General features: G+C 34.6%; 1 protein-coding gene across 1 annotated transcript in view; it reads right to left on the bottom strand.

Moving 5' to 3' along the window:
• The window catches only part of LOC149940631 (lachesin-like), a 212,640-nt gene that overhangs the window by 55,867 nt on the left and 139,333 nt on the right, over positions 1-17,440 (bottom strand). The window lies entirely within an intron of this gene.

Genomic DNA, 17,440 nt, shown 5'->3' with positions numbered 1-17,440 from the left:
TCTTCGGTTTCCCCTTTCCATAAAAATTTAATGACGTTGGTTCGTGTGGCATGAAGGGCTTGCCACCACCCTCCTACGCATTGTAACCCGGCCACCTGAATTTGTGGCTTTAAAAGTAGCTTGATGACACTAAGGTGGTGCCTTGGGTATTAGCCTAGCTGATTATTATTATTATTATTATTATTTTTACAGGCAGAAGAAGAAATTGTCTGATCTCTTTTAATTTAGTGATTAAGTAATTAAATATAACCGGAAATAACTTGAAATTTAAACTAGTCGAATATTTGAGTTATCAGGAATCCGTTGGTGGTTAAAATTTCTCTACGATGAGTAGTATTTTCGCTAGACCACTAGGTAATTTCAATCTAAGGGTCCAATGTATTGTTTTAAGCTAGCTGAGCTGTCTCAGTTTGCGAGTTCAAAAATACTGATATAACGCTTAAAAAGCAATTACACACCTACACACTTACAGAACCGAACGGAACAAAATTTGGTTTAGACTTGACTAAGCGATTCATTTTATATTAGATTTAAAAACGATAAATAATCGGGGATATTTTTAAAATCATCCAAATTCTTCACTACCATAGTCCTATAATCCTCCTAAAAAGTGCTCATCAGCGCCACAAGTTGTAGAAATATGAAATGTTGGTGTTTCACACCATGTAAGGATTATATTTCCTTTATCCTTGGTGGGTTCAAAAAAATCCTTTTGAATGCTTTTCAGTAACATACCAAAAGACCCCGTAAAGTATCGACCCCTATTGTAACCGCAGCATGAAATACCTGAAATTTATCACCCTACTAGAAGCTCCGACGATATCTCAGGTTAACTCATCCCTTCAGAAAATACTGAATCTACTAAAAGGTCTGTTGATAAACATAATGTAGGTGTTTTTTTTACTTATCTTTGCTCAATCAAAATTATTTTTAATTTTAATTTACGAGTAGTCAAAACCTGCATCTATCATACCTAAATTCTAACCGTTATGAAGTAAAAGTGTAGATAGTGAAAGCTTGGTAATACCCTACCAATGCCATCAGAAGTAATTATCCCATACAGCAGCTTGAATTTCCCCGCCAAAAATCAACCGCGATTTTTTCCAATCTCATAGAGACGACCAACATAGATTGTTCTTAAAACACGAAAATAAAAAGACCTTCAAAAACCAACAAGTATTAACTCTCGATATTTCCCAAATTAAAGGCAGGTGGGGGTGATGGGCGAAAATAAAAACCGAACCACATTCCTTATCAGGATAGTCTACTATTTGAATAAATCTTAAACCTAACAAGAAACCGATGCGATAAAAAAATCTCAGAAAATAAACCGTTTTTTTAAAGATAAGAGTGTATAGCGTAGATCCCCCGGTCGATCCGCTGGTGGCGCCTCCTATAGGGTTTTAAAAAGAATGCGCGCATCAAACCGAAATTGTTTCTCGCGTGTATTTTTTGCTCGGCCGAATGGAGAAAGTTGGAAAAACGTTAGAAAAAAATTACGGCTAACTCGTTCTTCCTTTATCTACCGTTTTTTTTTACCGTACTTATGCGTATACCAATGCGGTATACGCGATTCTTAGTTTCATTTCAGAGCCCATCTTTTGTTTCGAAGAAACTCGTTAAGCCAGTCGGCCATCGAAATTTCTGAACGTCTCAATATCCCTCACCCCTGCTTACTAGCTATAGGTAGAGCCCAGGGACCTTCACCGATTACCTAAATGTTGAGCGACACCGATTTTGAGGTTCAGCCGATACCGACTTTGAGGTTTAACTTAAATATATGGCTTAACCGATAGCTATAGACGCTACCGATTTTGAGTTGTAACCAATTCCGATTTGGAGGTTGAAGCTAGATCGATTATGAGGTTCAGCCGATACCAACTTTGAGGTTTAACTTAAATATATTATGAGGTTTAACCGATAGCTATTTCGAGATATAACCGCTACCGATTTTGAGCTGTAACAAATTTCAATTTTGAGGTTGAAGCTAGATTTATTTGGAGATTTTACCGATACCGAATTTGAGCTATAACAGATACCGACTTTGAGGATTAAAATACATCGTTTATGAGGTTTAACCGATACTCGTTTTGGACTATAATCGATACCGATGTTGAGGTATTACCGATAACAATTTTGACATTTACCTACTTTGACGCTTAACTTAAATAGATTATCAGGTTAAACCGATAGCTATTTTGAGCTATAACCACTACTTATTTTGAGGTTGAAGGTAGATTGATTTGAGGTTTAAACTAGTTAAATTTTGAGTTTTAAGCTATAACCGATACCTATTTTTAAGTTTAAGCTATATCGATTTAGAGGCTTAACCTCGGGTTTAACTGATACCGATTTGTAGCTAAAATCGAAAGCGATTTTGAGGTTTAAACTATATGGATTTTGAGGTTTAACCTGTAACGATTTTGAGTTATAACCGATACCAATTTAGAAGTTAAACCGATCGCGATTTTAAGCTAAAACCGATACCGTTTTTGATTAATATTCGATACCGATTTATTCAGATTTAAACTGATTTGGATTATTACCTTTCCATAGCAAAATACCATGGAAAGTTCAAAGGTTATTAGCTATCACAAAATCGAGTTATACCTATTTTCCTATAGAGTGCTTTCGTCTGATACGATTTTGAAAAATTGTAACGTCACAGCTCTAGTGTTATTAGAGGACGCCATGATATTTACCGTTTTTTATCAATAGGCAAATTACATTGGTGACGTCTTGAGTTTCGAATTGAAAGCACTCTATTAATTAGAAATGGGTAATTTGAAGAAGATAAAATTTCGATTCGGTAAAATAAAATGTTTTATTACAAAAATTAACAACGTAAATTCTGATTTTCTTTGGCTCAGCCCATAAAAGCAATTCTATTGTAATAATAATAATAATAATACGCTCTTACGGTTTAAAGCCCCATTTTCATGCTCGCTGGTAGCGGTTAAAAATCGACAAAATCCGCTTCCGCTACACACTTGTTCACTTTCCGCGTCGATCTATTTCAAACAGATATTTTAGCTTTATTTTCACGCTTGCGAGTGGCGGAAGCGAATTTTGATGATTTTTATCCGCTGCCAGCGAGCATGAAAATGGGCCTTAAGACCTAACATTTTCTAAACTTCCTTGTGCATATTTCTAATTATATACATTTTATGTAAGATGTAAATTAGTTTTCCTAAGATCAAAGTTTAGTATCATTTTATCTGTTGAAACGTCCACTTTTAGAATTACCATGGCCTAAATGCTACATATACACGTTAATAGTTGTTTCATAGATTCAACTAATTCCTTATACGTTAAATGCCTATATAGTTGATATTTCTTTACGTAGTCAATCTAGTTCAATGAAGCCCAGTTCACACTATACAATTAATTGGGCCACTTAATTGAAACCAACTAATTGTAAGCAAGAAAATTGAATAGTGTGAACAGAAAAATTGTAACCATTGTTCCAACTTTTTCTGTTCACACTGTACAATTTTCTTGCTTACAATTAGTTGGTTTCAATTAAGTGGCCCAATTAATTGTATAGTGTGAACTGGGCTTGAGTATGCAGTTATCAGATTCCGCAAAACGGTATCCTAATTTCATAATTAGTCCAATCAGTTTAATATTTTATTTTCAGCTCAGCCAGCACTAGCCTTACGTTTCAGAATCGCATTATCTCCAAAAATGGCATTTCGAAAAATAACAACACTACAGTATTTATGTAACTGAAAACTAGTTGTTAGGAGTTTCTTTTAGTCCGTAAATCTCAGAATAATTTGACATAATGCGTTTTGTACGTTTCTATTTGGCTAAAACTCTTGGCAGACACGCGTTATGTGTTATAATAATACTGAGTAACGGCAATTATGACTGTAACCCTGGGAATGCGGCGGAAGAAATTAGAGCAGACGAAATTATACGAAATGAAGACTCTTATTGGTTAATAACGACATAATGCATTTCTGCAAATTACCGACGGTCGTGAAGGCATTTCTGCGGAGTATTTTAAAAACGTCTCGATTTAAATGCGTTTTTGCATTTATACATCTTGGAAACTAGACCAGATAGAAAAAAACCGGACTTGAAATTTAGAATCAGCGCCCTAAAATTAGTTTGAGAAGCATTAACACTTAAATAGGAACGGTCAAGCTTTAACCAGTTAGATAGCCCTATAGCCCGTTAAAACTAAAATTTATGGCGAAAACCGCATCCAAAAATATTGGTGGGGGAGATCGTTGTTATTTGTAAATTTCTGAAAAATCAAGACATTTTTCACGGGTTTAGAAGTGTTAGTTTTTGAACGCTACGTTGTAGACGAAAAGTTTCATTTTGTTTGTTTTTTACGACCAATTATTTCAGTGACGAAATGTCCGATTTCCACCATACCAATTCTATTAATGGTTTTCGAGTATGCTCTACAACTTGCCCATTGAAAGTTTTCGTCTACCATGTAGCGTTCAAAAACTAACACTTCTGAAACCGTGACAAATTTCACGACTTTTCAGAAATTTACGAATAACAACGATCTCCCCGAGAAAATTTCCCATTTCTAGAAAGTATAGTTTTTGAGAAAAATGCCTGGGCCGATCAAATGAAGACACCCATTTTCCTCGCGATTGTAACGCGCGATCGTAGACATGTAAAAGTATACGAGACTGTAACGTAAGAGCCACATTAAAACAAGAAGGCTTCGTTACTTTATAAAAAGAACTATTTTATTAGTTTCTGGTGTAAATGATCGGGTTTGCATTTTGACCGAATATCAAGTGATCTGATCAGATCTGAACGTGAATGCTAAATAAGGTGGGTTTTTTCCGCCTGTTCTGGGTTTTTTGAGCAGATAAAAAAGTGTAGTCTATGACGTCATTTTACTAAAATTCTGTCTTGACCTTAGAGCTCTGGAACAAGCGAACAAAATTCGGGACAGGGTAAATCTTACCCCGAGAACAAGCGAATAAAACGTTTTAGGGTAAAAAGTGTAAACCTTTTTCCTCGGACAGACGAAAAAGGAACCATCTATTATCTGATATTTGATTAATCATAGTTTAGCTATAGGGTCAGACAATGCAACTGTTATCTAAGTAGGTTTGGAAGCAAAACCTTAAGCGTATGGAGCACTTTTTATCCTGTTAGAGCGAGGCGGGAAAACTTAAACAAAAACGCGATAAACAAATAACAGAGCTCATAGTTGAACGACCCCCCTCTGGAACAAAAAAAATATGAAATTTCACGAAACGGCTAACGAACTCTAGCCAAAAGATTTTCGTTCAAAACGGGGTTGAATTCCTGCAAATAAAAACCACGCGAAAAAAGGCAAAAAGACTATTCGTTCAATCTCCCTAATTTGGTTTTTACTTCTCGGACTAAAAGGTTTTAAGAGAGCTAGGAATTACTCTCTCAACTGCAACCCCAGCTTTTTTATTTTTGTGTACATTCCGGTTATAAAAAGCGTACAATCCGCGCCACAACCTTACTTCATTTTATCTCGGTTTTACCGATTCGTAGCCAAGATTTCTTTTATTCCTTCCGTTTTCTTTTGAATAACAGAAAGAGAGGAAATAATCTACCCTCTTTTTTACGTTCGCGAACTCTGGAGGAGAGCAACAGAGAGAGCCACGAGCCGAAATGATTTATTTTCGTGTCTCATTTTTGGGGGGGAATCCTTTACAATTGCCCCCCTCCTTATTATCATCCTCTTGATCCTCTTTCACCTCTTTTACGTTAATCGATGTATGAGAAATCGTAGCGAAAAAAAACAAGCAACCAACTTCGCGGGAAGTTTTGGAACTAATCTATCAAATTGTATAAACTTTCTCTTCACAGTACGTTCCGTTTCTAAGTTTCAAAATTACGCTTCGCGGACGCCACCGTTTTGAGACCGAATAGGTATATTTATCTATAATTTAATTTATTCGAATGTATATACGTTGTTGGGGGAACCGGTGGTTTCGCGCGCCTAGTAGACGCGGTTTAAATTGCTTCTTCATCAATCATAATTTGGGATCTAATACAATGTTTATATTATATATCTCGCAGTGTAGGGAATACTGGTATTAAGGTTTTGAATGGGGGAACCAAAACTGTTGCAAAAGAGAAAGCAATTAAGAATGGGCGTCACGAAGAGGTCGTTTTCTAGGGAAAACCTGATTCTGACAACGTTTAAAAGGACAGACGCTTTTGAAACTGCAGTTGTGTGCTGGCGGAAAAAAGGTTTAGAAGACTGCTAACCATAGTAGGAGACCACCTGAAGTGTTTATCATCGATTTGGTTTAAAATCCAGGATGTAGTAGACCTTAAAGCTATATTAGCAACAAACACAGCACCCAACACAAAGAGAACGCAACCCGTCAAAAGTCGTGCATTTTCTTGCGTACATTTTTCATTGGTTAGACACTTTAGCACCTGCTGCCGTCGGAAGGGAAAAATTCGGAAATTGTCTTCAAAACGTTCAGCGTAAAGGTTCGTCCAATGAAATTTGTACACAACACTGCCTTAGCGTGTTTAAAGGCTAGCTGCGTTCTCCTTGTGTTTGTTGCTCCTAGGTTTAAAATATCTTAAAAATTCCCAAAAGAAAAAAAATTCATGGGTTATAGTTTTGCCATGGCAACCGAAAATGTTATTTCTTTATGTGATTTAACAAAGAAAAAGCTCAGACATTAAAATATATTAGAAAATTGAAAAAACTAAAATTTATAAAAATAAATATAAAAAATGGGTTAATTATGTTACAAAATCGGTGAGAAACACCTCGGGTAGTCTCCTTGAAAGTCATACAGTCATAATTTCAGTCTGAACATTCACAGCGCGTGAAAAGCATTATACGTTAGGATATTTAATCATATATAAATCTTATTTTCCCTATGCCCTAGTTTTTAAAAAGTGTTTTGAAAAATCATTGAAAAAATATTTAAGGCAAATAACAATAGCAACCCAAGATGCCACTATTTGTCACATAATTATTACAATATGAAAAATATTTCTGTGTTTACATTAAGATTGTCTGGTCCTCAATTTCCACCAGGCTGCCTATCAACCGGACGAAAACAGGTGGAACTCAAATGTAAAACGTATTACGTATTTTGAAATACACTGTCGGAATGCCACTGCGGAAACAAATTAACGACGTTCACTCGAAAAATAAACTTACCAAGAAATAGATTTATGAAACCCAGATTATAATTAAAATCAGAGTTTGCTATACGATTTAATCAGCAATTTTTAATGATATAACAAACATAATAAATTAATTGTAAAACTTAAGATTTAAAAGAATGTATAAAAATAATATAACATAATACAATGTAATATCATATAATATAACATAATATGATGTAATATGATGTAATATCATGTAATATCATGTAATATCATGTAATATCATGTAATATCATGTAATATGATGTAATATGATGTAATATAATGTAATATAATGTAATATAATGTAATATAATGTAATGAAATGTAATGAAATGAAATGAAATGAAAATAGTGTTTAATGTGTATTATAACAATACATGGAGTATCCGCAAGTTATTACACGCTTGTTTCAAATAGAACACATATAAGGATTATATAAAAGGTTATCGTTCAATATCTTTAACAACATTTGAAAACAGAGAAAAAAAACCAATGAATATTCTGCAGGGTTGGCAAAATAACAGGTTTTTTCTTGAAAAGTCCACTGGTATGGATTTTTGGAGATTTATCTGGATTTTTCAAAAATCATACATTTGCCTTGTTTTTAAATAAAATCGTGTTATTTTCCGTCCACCACTATGATGCCCACCCGCTTTTGGAAATAAGTTTTTTTTTAAACTTGTCCTTATGACCAGTGACCCCCTAGCTTATGAATTATAATAACAGTAAATTACTGTTATTACACTTAATTACAGCAAATTTGGAATAGTTTCATAGACTAAACTGTATGTTTCCACCAATAAAAAGCTCTTTTTTGTCTAAGTATAGAAACGTTTCTTAGTGATTTTTTTTAAAACAATGAGTTTTTGAAAAGTCTGGATTTCTTAACGCGGATTAATCCGGTTTTAATCCACGTGGATAAGACTGGACTGGTTACCACCGTGCCAACCCTGATATTCTGTTAAATCGAAGTAACATAAAAATGAAATAAAAGTTTTGAAAAATTTAAGTTTTTAAGGTCGGAAATTTTGCAGGAAAATATATCAATCATGGAAGCGTACTTATTAGCTGTTTTTTGAATTCGGTTTGCGGGGTCCAATGAACAAATTTTAGTTTTAAACAATCTTGTGTTTCGAATTGCGTAATTTGGAACGGACAGATTTAATTGTGTCAATAGGTTAGGACAAGGAATAATATTTTTAACTTATTTGTACAAAAATGCAAGTTCCACTTGCTTACGAGAATTGGACAATGTGTTTAAGCCAAAATCTTCGAGCATATTTAAATAATTGTATTTACGAGTGTTTTTTAAAAAGAAGAAATGAAGATTGTCGATAAATTTTCTTTGAATTGATTCCATTTTCAACAGAAGGTAATCGCTACAACCACCCCAAACTAAGGAACCAAACATCGCTCTTGAGCGAACAAGGGCCTGAAAAGGTAAAACAAAATGACGAGAAGATCTTATATCTAATATAATGTAATATAATGTAATATAACGTAATGTAATGTAATGGAATGTAATATAATATAATATATACATATAATATACATTATATAATTAATATAAAGTCATTTCAACTTAGTCCAAGGTTGTACGTCAATATTCAATTTAACTTTTAAAGCTATCTACTTTATCCCCCGGTATATACGAAAAAGAGGCTATTTAAAAGCTCCAAATAATGACAAAATTTAATCTGAACAGTATATATATGTATAAACCCTTTCCGGGAATCGGCAAATACGTGGGAGAGAAAGTGGTTTTATTTTTAATTGAGAAAACTCTTCAAAGATGCGGAATCTAATCACGGCGGCGGGGACGTAAAACTAAGCCAAAAGGTCAGCTATAAAAGAGGGTGAATTGGGGAGGATGGAATCGATTTCGTATTGCGGAGAAAAGACTGCGAGGAACAATTACCGATTTCCAAACCTAAAATACCCCAGAGATATACGGAAGGCGAGAGCGAAACCCCGAAACAACTTTGTTTCGACACGTTATCAGGGCCACAGCAAATGCCGAATAACGCGGAACCCCAATAGACGAATGTCCACAGAAAAACCAGCAGAGGCACTACTAATATTTTTCGAAGTCAAACTTGTAATTAGCGCCTATGGTCTCCAGGAATAAGGTTTTTCTACATTTAGAGGTTCGGGGCAGAGATGAGTCTTGGACCGTTAAAGGTGGGCTTCAATATCGAAATTTTTGGTGGTTCGGGTTGGGTAGTTTAATTTTAAAATTTGTTTTTCGGGCCGGGTCGGGCTTTTTTTAAACGAGTCGGGGAGGTTTTTTACATAAAACTGACCAGGTCGGGCTTTTAATGTATCAAATCAAATTAAAATCAAATTTTATTTGTGTGTGTGTGTGTGCGTGTTAAAAAAGAATTCATCGTTTCAAGTGGTTATATGGGCTAAGTCAATATTTCGACTTGTAAGCCCTTTTGCTTTGGTAGTTCATAAGAGTTCAATGAAATAATGTCAATCGGGTCTTCAAGTATCTATTTTATTTGCAACAGCAAATCTCTACATATAGAAAGCGAATCATTATCACGTGTTAATCATACTCTTGGCACGTTCACTAATTTTTAACCGTTTCTCAAAGAACTCCAAGCGCCATCTACTGACAAAATTTTAATCTGGGTGCCCACTCTAGCATTTAGTACAAGCGTATACTATAAACATAAAAAGTGCAAGTTTTTCGGTTAAAACATTTCTCGGGCCGGACCGGGTTGGGTTCAAAAATAAATAATTTTGGCGGGCCGGTTCGGGTCGGGTTTAAAATTTTTAAAAATTTCTCGGGCCGGACGGGGTCGGGTTTTCGAAAAGAATAATTTTGGCGGGCCGGTTCGGGTTGGGTTTGCGAAATAATTTTGGAAAGCCAGTTCGGGTTGGGTCAGTTTTCAATTTTGTATTTTTAATCGGGTGGGGTCGGGTTGGGCTTTAAAACTAGCCGGACTGACTCATGTTGTATTTTTAAGAAAAAAACCTCGTTCTAAAAAAGAGAAGTCATAGCTTTGATCCTTAAGTTGAACCATATGGCTTTGTTCCTATATCTTTACCATGGAATCCCATTCCCCATGGCTTCGTATCTGTCTCTACAATGTCTTCACCAAGACCCAAAGTTCGTCCACCCCTGCCCTATTTGATATCACACTCTGAATTACAACGAATTTTTTCGTTAACTTTTTTTCAACAATTATAAAGCGTTATGGCCTAAGGGATTATAATCCAATACTCCAATCTTACGATCCCCACCGCTGTGCCATGATGTTCCATCTTCGTCGCAGGCCCGACAAGAGAGGGGGAAGCCGGTACATATTACCGGGGCCCGTGCAGAGCTAGGGGACCCGGGTTTGAACAATCGAGGTATACTTCACCCTCGTTTATCTCAGAAAGAGTATAGCTATCTCTCATAGTAAACGCTCTCTTTGGGCCCCGGAATTTATATTTTACCGGGGCCCGGGCCCGCTCTCTGCAGCCCTGCTTCGTCGTTGTAAATAGTTTTTCAAGTTTAACCATATCGTTCTCTATATACAAAAATACTTGGCATGGGTCGTATATTTTCAAATTGAACTTTTGTCGTTTTCCGTTGAATTTAGTTTCGGGGAAAGGGCTCGTTTTATTTTTAAGGTCAAATTATTTTTGTTGTCGCGATTTCCCTACCCTTCTCATTAGAGGGAGATGAGAGATGTGTCAAGTGTAATGTGTTATCTAATAGAAGATTCCAACCATAGGGGTCACGTAACCCACTTCGTTTCTCCACTGCGGATAGAAACCTTCAACATTATTGAAAGTGTCAGTAGTATGTGATATTTGATTGGGTTGTGGTGTAATGTAGTTGTTTTGTTTTGGGCGCAGGTTGTTTTTATGAATATTTGTCGGCGTTAATTGATTTGCTTTATGGGGTTGGTAGGGTTGGTTGATTATTTGTATGGTCGGGGAATTTTTAGTATTATTGTGGTTTTTGAATTAACTGCGTAATGGCGATTAGTTAATTAATTTTTAGTTGTAATTTGAAGTGTTTGGATATTTAATTGTTGTTTGATTTTCATTTTCATTGATTTTAATTTAATAGCCCAATATTATCATTATGATAAATATGAACCTTGGCATGGTAGCTCCGAGTATTTATTTCTATCCTTTTAACCATATTTGAAATAGCAGCGCTTGGCACAGCGAATCCGATATTATTCAACCTAATAAAATTAATTAACTTTAATTATCCATTAATAGCATTCCATAACATCGTTCGCCTAAGCTCGTAGAAAAACCGTTACAGATTCTATCGTGGCATCCGCTCGTCCATTCCCTCAAGACTTCCGGCTGCCCTCATAACACCAACAACTTTATTGCAAAGTTTCCTACATAAATTTATCTACAGGGTGTTTCAAATGGTTATGCAACAATTTTAAGGAGTTGTAGGAGGGGCCTGTTTTTCCCCATTTTCCTACGATGAGTTAAAAGAGCGCCAGAGAGCTTCAAAGTGTGGCCTACTAGCCTCTGGAAGTAGGCTGCAACAAGCGCAAAACCAAGCAGCAAGGAAATGCGAACATTAAGGTTTGAGTTCGTGTGACAGGTAAAAAAGGTCTTTGTAAACAAATCGAAGTAACCAGCGTAAAAAGGTAAACTTAAACAGTATTTAAAATCGTGACGGACCGCGATTTCTCATCACTTTCAAACTGTAACAATGGAGTTCACTTCGGAAGAACTGCCGGCTATTCATTTCGTGTATGGACTAGCGGATGACAATGCTTTGGCTGCTCAACGTCTCTACCAGGAAAGGTACCCGAACCGGCGCATCCCCGTGCTTGTTACAGTCAACTTCCAGAGGCTAGTAGGCCACACTTTTAAGCTATCTGGCGCTCTTTTAACTCATCGTAGGAAAATGGGGGGAAACAGGACACTTCTCAACTCACCCCCTACATCTCCTTATAATTTTTGCAAAACCTTTTGAAACACCCTGTATAGTTGCTTTTTCAAGGTTCTTGGATAAATCTAGCTTTAGCTATCTCACCTTCAAAATCTACTACACACCCAAGTAGGTGGATAAAAGGGATTACGAATTCGCTATGGTTACCAAAACTTAACTCTCTCTTAGCGATAGATAAAATCTATAATAATTCAAAAACCCGTACCAAGAATTAATTAATTGAGGTGAATAGAGAATATGCCTCATGATACCCAGAAGTTAAACCACGCCCATCCGCTTTTACCTGTCATGAAAAGAAAGGTTAACGTTGCGGCCAAATATTATCATTTAAACTGAACACATTCTGGCTGGTACTTATTTCACAACAAGCTCCGCGCAAAAGACAAACCACTTAACGTCGTTTATTTAAAACTTGTAAAAGCGAATACTTGGAATGGCCACCGACCTAAACGTAAGTGGTTTATTTTAGATTGTAGCTATATAGCTTTTTTAAGTATGCTGAAGGATAAACTGTATGAAACTTTAAATTGGACGGTGACACGCGACTCTGCGCCGCCAGAAAAATCAACGACTGAAAAATGAAATCGGGTCAATTTTTCATGATCTAAAAAAGTAGGCTTCATCGCCGAACACCGGCGCTTTAATAGTGTAATACATTTACAGGCGTTCGTACGCCAAAAACGAAGGAATTTTCCGATTAAAATTTTAAATAGAAAAATTATTTCAAAAATCACGGATTGAAAGTTATTTGCAATAACTGGAAGGCATTAATCTCGCACCTGCGCAGTTCGTTACCAACTCCGCCGCAAAACGCAAAATTAAAATTTTGGTCCGAATCCACTTTAAATAGTGCACCTCGTTTTTCGCGCTTTACAGAAGTAGTAAACAGGGCCGTCTTAAGGCATGGGCTAAATGGGCTACAGCCCAGGGCCCCCAGCCAGTTTTTGGGGCCCGGAAAGGCCAGCCATACTGCCTCTACTCTAGGGATAAGGGTTTAGTTGGTTAAATATTATTTAGGCTCATTTAATAATATGTGTCGTTTAGTTACGTCTAAAGTAATTTTACTCATCGCCACATCACGTATCATACGGTACCTACAATTTCTAAAACCTAACACTGTCAGTAGAAATCTTATTTTCCGTAGGCCTATGTTATACTTTTGAAATTAATATTTTGGATTGATTATGGTGTAGATGAATTTAGACAACGGACATACGCAAAGGTCTTAAGAAATAATTTAACGCAGGGCCCCAAAGGGTCTTAAGTAGTAAACCTTTTGTTATCGGTAATTTTTGTTGAAATTTCTTTATTTATACCTAATTAAATATTTAGATCAAAATTATCATCACCATTATTAATTTAATTGTAATCCATCTTAACCTTTAAGCCTCTGCTCTCCTAGAAACCAATAGCCCATAAAATTATATTAAAACTTTCTAGAAAACTAATAATTCCTGGTACTATAACACAGCTTACTGGAGGTTAATTGGTTAAATTTAATCTAAGGGTGATTATAGGGTTATTTTTGTATGTTTGAGATTGGCGCTTCATGGAGCAGAATGTAATGCCACCTCTGATTTTTAAACAGTTTTTATAACCAACTGATTTTTGCATAGACTTAAAAGCTCAGCTGTTGAGTGAGACCTGCATTTGATAACTATTTAGATGTATGTAGGATTGATTTTCTATAATTCAGTGGCTGTGTTGTGGCTATTAAATGAGTCAAAAGTGATATTTTTGAAAGGAAATTAATGAAGAGCTTTTGAAGAATCACTGTGTAAGATATCACAAAAATTATAAATCTTTAGGGTTTGTTACCAGTAAAGACTTTCTCTAAAATTGACATAAAATATATTCTAGACAGAAGGTTTGTTGGAAGTTACATTCTTTGTATAACCTTGTCATCGCAGTTGCGAATTTTGCTTCAAAATCAAATGAATTAGTGGTTAAATTTTTACATTTTTATTTTCCATGTGTTTTAGGTAATTCTATGTAAATCATTTAAAAAAAATTAATTACTGGGATAAAATATGGTAAATTGAGAGTAAATTTTCATGATATTAAAGTTTTTTAACATTCAATCGTAACCCTGTAAGATTTTAACTCTTAATTATTTACAAGGACTTAGTTGAATCTACTGCACAGCATTTAGGCAAAGCGAGTGAAAAGATACTACTCTTTAAACTTAGCCTAATGAAGGATTAATGACAAAACCTACAAACCTCATTACTTAAAAAACTCATACGCAAGATTTCAAGTCTACTAGTAGTTCCTTGCTTCGCTCACTATTTCCATTAAGTACGCTTAATTATTACTTGAGACAACTCTATTATTTCCAAGAGAACTTAAATAAATTCTCTTTAAATTAATCTTTTGATTACTTAAAAATAAATTCGGACAAACAAGGTCAATACAGTGTAGTAAACACAAGTTTCCTCGATTCTCAGGTTTTTTCACTGTTTCCAAGTGAACTGATATTTTTTTAGTATAAGAGCTAGAGATATAATGTGGATTATGTGGTTTAATACGAAGTTCGCTTCCATCATTCCCATGAATATAAACTTTCATTCTAAACTATCACAATTTTTTCTATTTCATTTAAAATTTCCTTAGCATATTCCTTGTTTGAACGAATGCAGGCAAAAATATGACCCGTGGGTCAGATTAAAAGCAAAAATGCTTTTTCCAAAGCAGATAAAAGGCAGATTTAAGGGAAAGGGCTAAGTTGGAATCTATTTATTATATAGATGATGTTAAGTTAAAAGGTTAACTTAACATTGCGAATATACTAATCTCTACCACTCTCCCCCTATTCGGCTTTCCGAAATTTTTAATATTTAGGCTTAGTTTCTCTATTCGGTGTTATACTCGCGAGCCAGATTTCCCGCGTGGTACTGACGAGTCCCAAATAGGACGTAACCGGTCTACCGTTGGAATTTCTTGCTATTTTATTTTATTTAATTTTTCACTCGAAGATCTATTTGGTCCAAATTTCGCGTCTTTTTGTTTGCTCGAAGACCTATCGGTACGAGCTATTAGTAAGTTTTTAAATTTCTTCAAATTTGTTTAGGGTTTAGCTTTATTATCCCTTTTCTTAATGGACTAATCTACTTATTCGCTAATTTTATCATCTATGTAGATAATTTAGATTTAGAGAAAAATTTTTGGTGGGATAATTTAAAAAATAAATACATGTTTCAAAATAATTTTAGTAAATTTTCGTAATTTAGAGTGGAGTTTTTTTTTAGGGAGTGGAGTGAGAAAAGTGAGAGTTAGATTCTTATTACACAAAACTGCGGGAAAGTCTTCAATTGGGTTACGATAGTCTAGCAGACGGCGAGTTCCCGAATGGCACCAGCTACAAGGCCAAATATAAGCTTTCCATAACAGAAATCTAGAGTCTACTTAAACGCCACCTATCTTGTTTTCGACGACCACCAAAAGAGGGTGTACGGATAGTTTATGATATACAAGGGCGCTAGCTACAATGAAAAGTTTTTCCAAAATATAAACCCTGAACGTACACACGTACTGCTTAACTTAATATGTTATCAAATTACTATTACGGTTTTAAAGGCTTTTAAAATATATGCATTTCCATCAATATGTACATTAATTTACGAAAAGGTGACGAAAATTGACTACACTTATTTTCAAACATTTATGAAATAAACTAAAATATACATTATTTTTTATATTATTCCCCAAAAAAATATAACCAAATTTAAAATATCTGAACCGTTATAGGTCGAAACTTGACCCTATCCCTTAAATCTGCCTTTAAACTGCTTTGGTAAAATCGCTTTGCTTTGATATAGCCCTAGCAGGGAAAGTCAAGTCTCAGTAAATACTTCTACTCTAACGGAGGTTTGTTGATCAACACGAGTGGCCACACAACAATTTTGTTAGTAAAGTTTTATAAAACGCCGGTTTTTACTGACCCAAAATTAGTACCAAATGTTTAAATCGTGTAATAGTCTTACACATCCTTGAGATACAACCAGATTCCCACCCAACTTCATCCTAAAATGTCTAAATTAAACTGCGTATAATTATATACTTATTTACACCCACCATTTCTCAATGTAATAGTTAAATTATAAACTAACTATATTAGCCGAATCACGGTTCTTACCTTACCGCGTGTGTTACTCCGCCTAAAGATGTATAATGCTAAAATTGCACTCTACAAGTTTTTATGGAAATGGAACTTGCAAACTCTACAAAGAAGCAGTCGTTCCCAGTTTTTTACCCAGTTCCACAAGCTGGGATCAAACCCGGCTCCTTTTTCTGCGAGGCGAAAGTGGTAAACACTTCCGTATAAGAAGATGAATACTTCTGTAGTAAGAGTTCGATTATATACTTCTTATAGCAATAAGAAAGAATTTTAATACCTAAAAATTTTTACCCTTATCTATAAAATTATCGATCGTTTCGACCAACAACGATAATAAAATCAAATATTTTTGACACAGTTTCGAACTTCACTCTAAATGTTTTCAAGTTGAAATCCTAAATGTTTTCAAGTTGAAATCCTAAATGTTTTCAAGTTGAAATCCTAAATGTTTTCAAGTTGAAATCCTAAATGTTTTCAAGTTGAAATCCTAAATGTTTTCAAGTTGAAATCCTAAATGTTTTCAAGTTGAAATCCTAAATGTTTTCAAGTTGAAATCCTAAATGTTTTCAAGTTGAAATCCTAAATGTTTTCGAGATAAAAGCTAAATTTTTTGAGATAAATCATAAATGCTTGCGATATAAAACCTATATGTTTTCGGAGTATTTTCTAAGGGCTTTCGACGTAAAATCTTAAATGTTTTGGAGATGAAATCCTAAATGTTTTCTAGATAAAATTCTAAATGTTTCGGAAATGAAATCCTAAACGTTTTCTAGATAAAATCTTAAATGTTTTGGAGATGAAATCCTAAATGTTTTCTAGATAAAATTGTAAATGATTCGGAAATGAAATCCTAAAAGTTTTCTAGATAAAATTATAAATGTTTCGGAAATGAAATCCTAAATGTTTTCTAGATAAAATTATAAATGATTCGGAAATGAAATCCTAAACGTTTTCTAGATAAAATTATAAATGTTTCGGAAATAAAATCCTAAATGTTTTCTAGATAAAATTCTAAATGATTCGGAAATGAAATCCTAAAAGTTTTCTAGATAAAATTATAAATGTTTCGGAAATGAAATCCTAAATGTTTTCTAGATAAAATTATAAATGTTTTCTAGATAAAATTCTAAATGTTTTCTAGATAAAATTCTAAATGTTTTCTAGATAAAATTCTAAATGTTTTCTAGATAAAATTCTAAATGTTTTCTAGATAAAATTCTAAATGTTTTCTAGATAAAATTCAAAAAAGTTTCTAG

The sequence above is a fragment of the Leiobunum rupestre genome, chromosome 6, assembly GCF_980474605.1.
Source record: "Leiobunum rupestre chromosome 6, qqLeiRupe1.1.hap1, whole genome shotgun sequence".
NCBI classification, from domain to species: domain Eukaryota; kingdom Metazoa; phylum Arthropoda; class Arachnida; order Opiliones; family Sclerosomatidae; genus Leiobunum; species Leiobunum rupestre.
The sequence above is the reverse complement of the archived record's forward strand: the minus strand, read 5'-3'. Positions and strand labels throughout refer to the sequence as shown.